This window comes from Lontra canadensis, unplaced genomic scaffold (genome assembly GCF_010015895.1).
Source record: "Lontra canadensis isolate GAN:19392208 unplaced genomic scaffold, GSC_riverotter_1.0 scaffold17, whole genome shotgun sequence".
In the NCBI taxonomy this organism is placed as follows: Eukaryota; Metazoa; Chordata; class Mammalia; order Carnivora; family Mustelidae; genus Lontra; species Lontra canadensis.
In genome coordinates this window covers 16,536,483-16,548,966 of record NW_022631011.1, presented here as the reverse complement: position 1 = coordinate 16,548,966, position 12,484 = coordinate 16,536,483, and the positions used below count along the sequence as shown (strand labels likewise).

General features: G+C 35.3%; 1 pseudogene; it reads left to right on the top strand.

The window, feature by feature from the left end:
* Nucleotides 1–494, top strand: part of LOC116868982 — a 1,097-nt pseudogene extending 603 nt beyond the window's left edge.
* Nucleotides 495–12,484: the final 11,990 nt, after the last annotated feature.

Genomic DNA, 12,484 nt, shown 5'->3' with positions numbered 1-12,484 from the left:
AGGAGAAGGAGAAGGAGAAGGAGAAGGAGAAGGAGAAGGAGAAGGAGGAGGGAGGAGGGGAGGGGGAGGGGGAGGAGGAGGAGGAGAAGAAGAAGGAGGGGGGTCGAGAGGGAGGGGTTGAGGAAGGAGGAGGGGGAGGAGATGTTGATGAACATAATGATGAGGAAGAAGCTGAAGAAAAAGCTCCAGTAAAAAACCTATATGAGATACTCCAGCCAAAATTGCAAACCAGAATGAAACAGACTCAAAACTATCCACATGAAGATCAAAAAGCACAGGATCAATAGAACAGGAAAAAACTCTTCTTAAGACACCCAAAGGACCTAGTTCTGTAGAGGACATTAAAACAAAAATGCAAGTAAGTATAGGAAAAGGTGGTTTTCTTTCCAGAGTGGAAGCCAAGTTCATCAATTATGTGAAGAATTGCTTCCAGATGACTGACCAGTAGTTTATTCAAGATCTCCAGCATTGGAGAAACCTCTTTAAGAAAATAGTTTAAAAGTTTGTTAAAATTTTCCATCATTTCATTTCTGTAACAGTTAATATCTGGATATCCTTTTTATAACACAGAGTGAGAATTTTCCCTACCATGTCTAATAAATGTTGTCTAGGTTCCAATGCCAAGAATGTGTTGTCCAAAATGCCTGTCTACTTTTTAAAGATGGAACTCCACTGTTTGCTTGGGTTTGAGTATGTATGGAATGCGATGATAGGATATAGTAGCAGTGATAATCAGACAATGGAAATGGTGGGGAGAAAAAAATAAACATGTGAAATAAACTCAGTATTTTAATAAAGTTACAGAAAAGAGTATGGAGTGCTTAATATTTGAATTTAAGTATAAAATTCAATCTACAAATTTGCACACAGAATATTGTGTCAGTGGTGTGCAAATTACACATGTACAGAAAAAGTAGAAGGAAATAAACTAAAGATCTCTATTAAAACTTTCTTAGAGGGGTGCCTGGGTGGCTCAGTGGGTTAAAGCCTCTGCCTTCGGCTCAGGTCATGATCCCAGGGTCCTGGGATCGAGCCCCACATTGGGCTCTCTGCTCAGTGGGGAGCCTGCTTCCTCCTCTCTCTCTCTCTGCCTGCCTTTCAGCCTACTTGTGATCTTTGTCTGTCAAATAAATAAATAAAATCTTTAAAAAAAAAAAACTTTCTTAGAATGGTAAAATGTAAAAGTATTTGTTGTTTTATCATTTACATTTTCTTTCATCTTTAAATATTCAATGTACTTTTTTAAATTAGAAAAAGATATGTTTTAATAATCAAGCACTTACTGTGTGCCAGCCACTGGCTGGGACTTGTAGACATGAAGCTAAATAGGTGTTCTAATTTTAACTGGGATAGTATGTGAATCAACCAGTAATTGTAAATTTCAGTCAAATATGACAAATATCATATGAGCAATATGTGTGAGCCTTAATGTTAAAGCCTAAGTTTCTCACTTGTAAAATAAAAATAATAATACATCTTCTTCATAGTCTTGTGGTAATATTACATGAGCTAATATGAATAAGATACTTATCACAACAGCTCACTAATAGTAAACTCAATTAGCCATTTTTATTGTTATTCTTTTTTTAATTAACATATATTGTATTATTTGTTTCAGGGGTACAGGTCCATGAATCATGAGTCTTACGCAATTCACAGCACTCACCATAGCACATGTTATTCTTATCAGTGTAGTATAGAGGAAGAGTGATTACTTTTTGAACAATATCAGAGAACACTCACAAAGTAGTGGGCACTGGAGTGAGCTTAAAAAGTAACAGTATTTGACAAAATAGCCACTAGTATGGGCTAAGAAACGCTAGGGTAACAAAAGCTCCCCCAAATCTCAGGGGCTCGGATAACAAAAACTTAATTATTTATACAGCAATGAGAAGGGACTGTCTCTGGTCATCATCATCCCTCAGAGGGATCTAGATGAACTAATCATTATAGTGACCTTGCTTAACCTGTGCAGCAGTGGGAGTCATGTGCATTTAATCACTCACAATCTCCAAAATTTTCTGGGCAGAGGGCATGCATTTCACTTTCATGCACATTTCAATAGCAAAACAAAGCTACATGGCTAAGTCTAACTTCATATCGATGGCAAGCAATCCTACCCTGTGCATGAAAGTTAGAAAGCTGGAAATATTGGGTGAAAGCGCTAATGATCAGCACAGATATATTGACAAGGGAAGTTGGTAGATTTGTCTCATCATTAGGATAATTCGGACAATGATACACTATTAGGACCTGACTTTTTCCTTTATCTCTGGGAAAAAAAACAAAACAAAACAAAACAAAAACAAGTTGAGGGTGTATCATCTCTGGCAATATGGGCAGAAATGGATACCTCCAAATCATCCTATTCCAAAAATGCCAAAGAAAGTTGAATAATTTTTAAAAGAATAGTTTAAAGTGCATGTCTGAGCTGGCAATAAAGTCAGAGTAATCCTTAGAGGCAGAAAGCAAATAGAAAGCATAAATCCACAGTAATAAGTGAAATAAAGTCTGTGGCTTCCCTGGGAAAAGTTGTACATTCCTTAATATAGAGCTTTGATTTTAATAACCTGTGTGTGCCTAGAGCCCACACAAAGCGAAAGATCAAATCAGAGATCACACATAAACCTGGGATTCAAGTGTAACAATTTCAGTGAAAGAATGAACCCGGAAAAATAAATAAAACAGAAAATTAATCATTTGCAAAGATAGAAGCTTGTCTATTTTAGCCTTGGGTATCAGAATTCTTAACCACAAGCTGGTGCTCATGCAGTTTTGGGGTCCAACCTCATCCTGCTTATGTGGTCTGACAACTCAGGAAAGGAGTAAAGTTGAAAGCATCTCATGAAGTTATGTATTCTGACTGTTCAAGGGGATAAGAATGTAAACCCTAAGAAGCAAATGCAAATAATCACTGAAAGAACAAAACTTCACAATCTAGGTCACAAGGGCTCTCCACAAACAAATATAGTTGATTTCAAACATAAATGTTCCATAAATATAATGATAAAGCAAATAAGGCAGTAAGACAGCATAAATGATATGTGCAACCAGAACAAATAAAAAAGATTTTAGACATTGGAATTACCATGTACAGAATGGAAATAAATTATCATCTATAGGATGCATACTATGTGTCATGTATTTAAAAAGTAGATAATCTAAAATATGGACAGGAAAAAGAGAGTGCAAAATTGTTATCCATGGCCCAAAAAAGTTCAAATATAAATTTTAGAAATAAAATACTATGATCATTAGAATTTAAAGATCTAAGATGATTTTAAAATTGGAGTAAAATGAGCTTAACATAAAGCTTACCATTTTGGGGTGCCTGGGTGCTTCAGTGGGTTAAGCCTTTGCCTTCCACTCAGGTCATGATCTCAGGGTCCTAGGATCAAGTCCCACCTCAGGCTCTCTGCCCGGCGGGGAGTCTGCTTCCCCTCACAATCACCCTCTGTGTGCACGTTCTCTCTCTCTCTCTCTTTCTCGCTCAAGCAAATAAATAAATAAATATTATTATTTAAAAAAAACAAACAAACAGCTTTTTAACCAACTTAGTGTGCACTATCCAGTGACGTTTACAGTGTTGTGCAACCATCATCACTGACTAGTCCTGATGTCTTATTTGTTCAACACCCCAAAAAGAAACCCTCTACCCATTAAGCTTAGAAGTATTCCTTCCTCTTCTATTTTCACTTTTCACAGGAATTTGAAAAGGATTGGTGTCAATTTTTCTTTAGGTATTTGGTAGAATTGATAGTGAGTCATCTGGTCATGGATTTTCCTTTGTGAAAAGGTGTTTGATAAGTGATTCAGTATCCTGTTATAGTTCTATTCAGATTCTTAAATTTCTTCTTGAGTCAACTTTGTGAATTTGTAGGTTTTGAAAATTTTTCTGTCTTATAGTATTCTCTTATAATCCTTGATATTTTATAAGATTTATAATAATGTCTCAACTTTCATTTCTGATGAAGTAATTTTAGTCTTCTCTCTTTTATTCTTCATCAATCTGGGAAAATATTTGTCAGTTTTGGTAATCTTTTAAAGAACAAATTTTTGTTTCCAGTGATTTTTTGCTATTTTTCTAATCTCTACTTCATTTTTCATCACTCTAGTCTTTGTCATTTCTTTCCTTTTTCTGGCTTTGCATTTTGCTTGCATTCCTTCTTCATTTGCTTCAAATTATTTTCTAATTTTACTTGAGATTTATTTTTGACCTACTGCTTGTTAAAGAGCATGTTATTTAATTTCCACATATTTGTGGATTTTCCAGTTTTCCTCTGCTAATTTCATTCCACTGTCATTGGAAAAAAATATTGTCTATGATCTAAGCTTTCTTAACTTTGTTGAAACTTATTTTGTGGCCTAACATGGCCGAGTCTGGAGAATGTTCCATGTGCACTTGGAAAAGTGTGTATTCTGCTGTTATTGGGTAAAATATTTTGTATATGTCTCTTAGGCCCAATTGGTCTATAGTGTGCTCAAGTTCTCTGTTTCATTATTGATTTTCTTTCTGGTTGTTTTATCTATTATTGGAAATAGGGAACTGAAATCTCTTATTATTATTGTGCTGTTGTTTATTTCTCCCATCAATTCTATAAATACTTGCTTCATATATTTGGGAGCTCCGATGATATACACATCTTATATTTTTCTACTCAGTTGATGTTATTATCATTATGTAATGTGTTTCTTTGATTCTTGTGATGATTTTTGTCTTAAAAATCTCTGTTTTTTTGTTTTTTATTTTTTTTTTTCCTGATTTAAGTATGGTTGCCCTTGCTTTTTTTCAGTTGCTATTTACATGCAGTATCTTTTGTCTTTCTTTCACTTTCTGCCTTGGTGTATCTTTGGATCTAAAGTGAGTCTGTTAAAAATAGCAGAATATAGTTGAATAACTTCTTAAAAAATACATTCTGCTAATATCTGCCCTTCAATTGAAAAGACTAATTTACCTTCAAAATAATTACTGATAGAAAACTTATTTCTGTTATTCTATTGCATTTTCTCTATGTCTTAAATCTTTTTTGGTCTTCAATTCTCCCATTACAGCTTTATTATTTATTTAATTGATGTTTTGTAATGAACTGCTCTGATTTCCTTCTCATTTCCTTTTATGGATTTTTTTTTTTTTTTTTTTTGGGTATTTTATGAGTGGTTATCCCGGGGATTCCATTTAACCCCTTAGGTTCATAACAACACTTTGAATTAATACCAACTAAATTTGAATAGTGTACAAAAACTCTTCCTCTATTCAGGTTTTTCCCTACCCATTTATGTTGTCATTTTTGTTGTATGTTGTATTTGTTATATGCTATAGTCTTCTCTCTTTTTTCTTCATCAACCTGGAAAAAGATTTGTTAGTTTTGGTAATCTTTTGCAAGAACAAATTTTTGTTTTCAATGATTTTTTGCTATATTCTAATCTCTACCTCATATATATATATGAAGCCATTAATTTAGACTTATAATTATAGTTTGTAGCTGCATATCCATCAATATAGACTTATAATTAAAAGTTTATGCATTTGTCTTCTAAGACACACAGGGGAAGAAGAAATAAACAACCCAAAACACAAAGATACCAGCTTTTATATTTATCTATATAGTCAATTTTACTAGAATTTTTATTTCACCAGATATTTTCTTTTTTTAAAGATTTTATTTGTTTATTTGACAGACAGATCACAAGTAGGCAGAGAGGCAGACAGAGAGAGAGAAGGGAGGAAGCAGGCTCTCTGCTGAGCAGAGAGCCCAATGTGGGGCTCGATCCCAGGACCCTGGGATCATGACCTGAGCCAAAGGCAGAGGATTTAACCCACCGAGCCACCCAGGCGCCCCTCATCAGATATTTTCAAGTTACTCTCTGATATCCTCTTATTTCAGCCTATAGAGTTCCCTTTAACATTTGTTGTAGGGCAGGTTTACTAATGACAGAATCGCTTAGCTTTTGCTTATCTGCGAATATTTTAATTTCTCCTCATTCTTGTGGATGGTTTTCCTGAATATAGAATTCTTCGTTGACAGCTTTTGTTTCTTTCAGCATTTTAAATGTCAACCACTTCCTTCTGGTCTCCATGGTTTCTGAAAACAAATCAGCTTTGAGATGTACAGTATGTTGATTTGATACTTTTATATATTATGACTTGATCACCATTGTATCATTAGTTAATACCTCTATCATGTCATGTAATTATTATTTCTTTCTTGTGTTGGGAATAATGAAATATAACTTCTTAGCAAGTTTAATGTATATAATATTATTGCCTGTAATCACTATGTTTCATTAGATCTCTAGGACTTATTTATCTACTAGTTACAAGTTTGTACCCTTAAACAACATCTGTCTCATTTTTCCATTTTTTTTTTAATTTTTTGAGAGACGTCCAAACTGTTCCATAGTAGCTGAACCAATCTACGTTCTCACCAATAGCATATAAGGGCTCCCTTTCTCCACATCCTTGCCAACACTTGCTATCTGCTACATTCTTGATTATAGCTATTCTAGCAGGTGTGAGGTAATATCTCATTGTGGTTTTGATTTGGATTTCCCTGATGATTAGTGATTTTGAACATTCTCTCATGTACCTGTTGGCCATTTGGGCGATATGATCTTACAATAGAAAAATCTAAAGATGTAAAAAATAGGTTGTTAGAAGTAAAATGTCTATACTATCTAAAGCAATCTACACGTTTAATGCAATCCTTATCAAAATATCACCAGCGTTTTTCACAGAGTTAGAACAATCTTAAAATTTGTATAGAACCACAAAAGACCCCCAAAAGACACAGCAGTTCTGAAAAAGAAAAGCTAAACTGGAGACATCACAATTCTAGACTTCAAGCTGTATTAATTACAAAACTATAATCATCAAGGCAGTACAGTACTGGCACAAAAACACACACACAGATCAATGGAACAGAATAGAGAACCCAGAAATGGACCCACAACTATATGGTAAACTTATTTTTGACAAAATTAATTTTCCCAATGGCAAAACACAGTCTCTTCAAAACATGATGTTGGAAAAACTGGACAGCAACATGCAGAAGAATGAAGCTGGACCACTTGCTTACACCATACACCAAAAATAAATTCAAATGGATGAAAGATCTTAATGAGAGATAGGAAACAATCAAAACCCGAGAGGAGAACACGGGCAGAAATCTCTTTGACTTCGGCCACAGCCACCTCTTGGAAGACTTTATATTTTTAAGATGTTAATACTAGGGGCACCTGGGTGGCTCAGTCCTTAAGCATCTGCCTTCAGCTCAGGTCATGATCCCAGGGTTCTGGGATTGAGTCCTGCATCGGGCTCCCTGCTTGGCCAGAAGCTTGCTTCTCCCTCTCACACTCGCCCTGCTTTTATTCCCTCTCTTGCTATGTCGCTCTCTGTCAAATAAATAAATAAATAAATAAATAAATGTTTAAAAAAAATAGGATTGTTAATACTACTCAAAGCAATCTACAGATTCAATGCAATACCTACAAAAATCCTAACGACATTTTTTTCCAGAAATGGAAAGATCCATCCTAAAATTTACATAGGAAGGAAACCTACTAACATAATATACAATAAAGAACAATTTTAAAATTATTTATTTTTATTTCAGAACGTTAAATACACATATATTGGAGATCTTCTGTGTTCCATGTGTATTTTTCTTATCCATTTTTCAAATTTCTTCTTAATTTTTATTTATTTCCGTTAACTTTCCCATATTTTTTATTGTCTATTTTTCTTATTTTGCTTTTGATCATCTCATAATTAAGCCTTCATTTATTAAATAATTTTTGTCCTTTATCCCCCCATTTACTTTCTGCTTTTTCATTTCGTATCTTCCTGTTGTTTTATGATATCTTCTGAGTTTTTGAATTTCCATTTCATGGTGCTTATATCTGGTATTTATTGCAACAATGATACAGTATAACAAATCATTTCAAAACTTAGTGGTTAAAACAGATCTATGAGTCTGCAAGCATCTCAGGTCTGCTATTTGGGCCAGCTTGAGATCATCTTAACTGAGCTCACTTTTGTATCTTTGTTGGGTTGGCAGTTAGACCGTAGGCTAGCAGGTCTAACTCAGCTGAGATGTCTTAACATCCACCCATGCAGTCTCTCATTGTTCAGTAAGCTATCAAAAGATTGTTCTCAGAACATAGGTGAAAGAATAACAGAACAATCAGAAATGTATACAAGAGTTTAATCAAGCCTCTATGGATATCATTCTAATATCTCATTGGTTAAACCAAGTCACATAGCAAGACTAACAGAATGGGATGGGACCACAAGATTATAGGGCAAAGGTCATGGAAAGAGGCAGACTATTATTTAAGTCCATTAAGGCAATAAATATGGCACACTGAATAACATTGTTTTGTTATATTCCTTTGGCTTTGAGTTAGTATTTTTCTGGAGGTTTTTTTCTGCCATATATTTCATTTCTCATTTTCTATTTTTAAGCTTTTAAATTTTTTCCTTATATTATTATGTTTAAAAGCTGTAGTTTTATTTCTCTTATTCATATTTGATTATTCTAAATTTTTCCTCACCAGCTACTAACTTAAAAATCCTATGGGAGTGATCATTTGGGTGGCTTTTTCAGTTTCTTTATTTCTTCTATTATTGACATGATGAAAAAAAAAAGCACTTTTTGAAATATAAACCCCTCATATGTAGACAATAAAAAGTGTCTTCCATTTTCCTTAACAAATTTGAATGAGACAGCTTTGAAAATATTTTGCAGTGTTCAATAAGATGTATGTCATCTTCTATAATGTTGTAATTGTATTCTTATGCATATAGCCCACATAAATTCTTGCTTATTTGACCAGGATACATTTTCAAGAATGCCCATAGCAGGAATATTTATAATGGTCAAAATATGAAAATATCCTGAAAGTTTATTACAATATAACAGGTAAATGAATTATGAAATCATCTTGCTATGAAATACATTCAACAATGAATAAAATGCAATGAAAATCAACAGAATGAACAAAATTTTTATAAAAGAATTATTTATTTATTTGAGAGAGGGGCACCTTGGTGGCTCAGTGGGTTAAAGCCTCTGCCTCCGGCTCGGGTTGTGATCCCAGGGTCCTGGGATTGAGCCCCATATTGGGCTCCCTGCTCAGCAGGGAGCCTGCTTCCTCCTCTCTCTCTGCCTGCTGCTCTGCCTACTTGTGATCTCTGTCTGTCAAATAAATAAAATTTAAAAATAAAGTAAAATATTTATTTGAGAGAGAGAGAGAGAACACAAGTGGAGGGTAGGGGAAGGAGCAGAGGGAGAGGGAAAGAGGGAATCTCAAGCAGACTCTCTGCAGATGGTGGAGTCCAGTGCAGGGCTAGGTCTCAGGACCCTGAGACCAGGAGCTGAAATCAAGAGTCAAATGCTTAACCACCTGACCGAATCACTCAAGAGCCCACATAAACAAATCTTAAATATATAATTTTGAATAAAAGAAACAAGATATAGCTGAATGCATCATGTATAATTTCAATTATATATCATTCAAAAATAGTAATATTAGACAATATTATTTAGATATGAGTAGTTAAAAGACAAAGGTGTGAATGCTATTAAAGTCAGGATATTAGTACTGTTGAAGGAAGGGAGTAATGACTGGACATGTTGGAGGTATGGGGTTCTTGTTATGCTCTATGTTATCATCCTGGTTTGGGATTATATGAGAGTTCATTTTATAAGACTGCTATGTTTGCAAGGTCTGTTATATATCAAAGTAGAAATATTGAAAATACATTTGGATATATGAGTATGGAATTTAGAGAAGTCTAGCCTGGAGTATAAATTTAAGGAGTCTTTGGTGTGCAGACATAATATAAAGCATAAATCTAAATGAGATATATAACAATGTGTTTAGGAAGTGGTTTCTCTTGGATTGAATTATGTTTCCTCAAAACTAACATGTTCAAGTCCTCCCAGTACCTGAGAATGTGACCTTATTTGGAAATAGGGTCAGTGGAGGTATATTAATTAGAATGAGATCATACTAGAGTAGAGTGGGCCTTTAATCCAGTATGACCTGTCCTTGTACAAATGGGACATTTGGACATGGCTAGGACAGAGAAAGAATGTCACCTGAATATGAAGGCAGAGATGAGGCGATATGTCTACAAGCCAAAGAACACCAGATTGCCAGCATACCACCAGAAGCTAGGAGAGGCATGTGACAAATTCTCATTCATAGCTCTCAGAAGGAACCAACCCTGCCAATAACTTGATCTTGGACTTCTAGCTTCCAGAACTGTTAGGAAATAAATTTGGGGGGTTATACCTGCATAGGTCAGTAAGTTAAGCATTTGCTTTCTGCTTAGGTCATGATCTCAGGGTCCTGCCTCAGGCTCTCTATTCAGCAGGGAATCTGCTTCTCCTTCTTCCTCTGCCTCTTGCCCCCACCCCTACTCATGTGCATGTTCTCTCTCTCAAATACAAATTAAAATCTCAAAAAAAAAAAAAAAGAAAAAAGAAAAAAGAAAAAAAGAAATGTTGGTTATTTAAACCACTCAGTTTCTGGTAGTTTGTTATAGCCACCCTAGTAAACTAATACACATTCCAAGGCTAAAACCCAAAATTAAAAGGCTGAAAAAATGGGAAAGAACTAAAAAAGGAGGTCAGTGTGATAGGATGAAAACCTTTAGAAGATGAGGCCCCGGAAACCAAGTGGTGAGTTACAAAAGGAAGGACTGGTCAAGCGTATCAAAGTTGTATGGGAACTATGAATTAATCCTTGGGTTTCACAAAGTTAAGGCATCAGTGACATGACTGAGTAAATTTTGATGGAAAAGCTGAAGGCAAACGCCATTAAAGGATGTTTAAGATAGAATAAGAATAAGGGGCACCTGGGTGGTTCAGTGGTTAAGCCTCTGCCTTAGGCTCAGGTCATGATCCCAGTGTCCTGGGATCAAGCCCCGCATCGGGCTCTCTGCTCAGCAGGGAGCCTGCTTCCTCCTCTCTCTCTGCCTGCCTCTCTGCCTACTTGTGATCTCTGTCTGTCAAATAAATAAATAAAAACCTTAAAAAAAAAAAGAATAAGAATAAAAAGAGAGTCCTTGAAGATGCCTAGCTTTGTCACAGTTCTCATATGGAGTTTATAGAGCAGCAGAGAAATGGTGCAGTAACTACAGATTTAATTGGGATTGGAAATGTTTTAACATGGAAGGAAAAAGTATACATTTGTATACTCATGTGAGTGATCTAATAGGGTAGGATTAATTGATCTTTTAGAGAGTTACGGGACTGCAGTGATCAAACAGACCAAAGGAGATAGTATTTGGTAAGAAAACTGGGCACGCTGCCCTTAGAAATAGGAAGAAGGAGAGGTGCCTGGGTGGCTCAGGCACTGAAGCTTCCGATTCTTGAGTTGGGCTCAGGTCATGATCTCAGGGCTGTGAGACTGAGCCCCGCACTGGACTTTGCACTGGGCCTGGAGCCTGCTTAAGATTCTCCTCTCTTCCTCTCCCTCTGCCCCTCCACCTCACTAACGAAAGAAAGAAAGAAAGAAAGAAAGAAAGAAAGAAAGAAAGAAAGAAAGAGAAAGATTCATTCATAATCTAATTCCTTTATGAATTCATTCATAAAAGGAAAAGGGACAGTGGGAAAGTAGTAATTCAAAGCATGTAGACATATATATATGGTGGGAGCTGGTGGAAATTCTCTACACACCTAAAAATAAAAACTAAGCTAAATAGGACCTAAGCTTTCTAGAATGAACAGGTGTCAAGGTTTCAAGAAAATGGGAAAGGTTTGAAAAGCCCAGTAAAGTGAGTGAACAGATTGGAGGAATGTAAAATAAGTTTTTAGCAACAGCAAGGGACTGTTTGAGATTAGTGGTCTTGAATGCGTTGTGAGGACATTTAATATAGTTATTAGTTTTCTCCCCAGCCATATTCAGCTGGTTTGTTCAGCTGGCCTTTCCTTGAGGGCCAGGTGGAGAGAATAAGAGATGGAGCAGCAGTCACTGGCATCTTGCAGTGGCTGTGGTGTGATGGAAACAGCTGGGAGGCCAATTTAGAATACATTTTCAGAAACCTCTTATTTGCCAACAGTGGTATTAGTAGAATTCCTTTAATAAGAGTCTTCCCAGAAAGAATGCTAAATAAATCTTCATTTTTCTTTTAATTATGGCAGATTTATCGTGAAGAAATCGCCACATAATAAGGCACATCTGTTTAAATAATGATTAAAATGTTAGAAGGATATTATAAATCCGCATTATAGTAGTAACAAAAACAGTAACTATCAATCGTACTGCAAATTACTGTTAACAACGTGCTTTGCACATATAGTCTTTTATTTATGTTTCGTACCTTCATTAAGAGGTATTATTATCCTCATGTTACTTATAAGGAAACTGAGTTTCAGAAAGATTATTTTGAGTGATTTGTGACAATCACTGCATATCTCTTAATTGTTGCCTAACCATTAAAATTTTAGAGAGTTTATAGCAGTTGCTCAAAAAT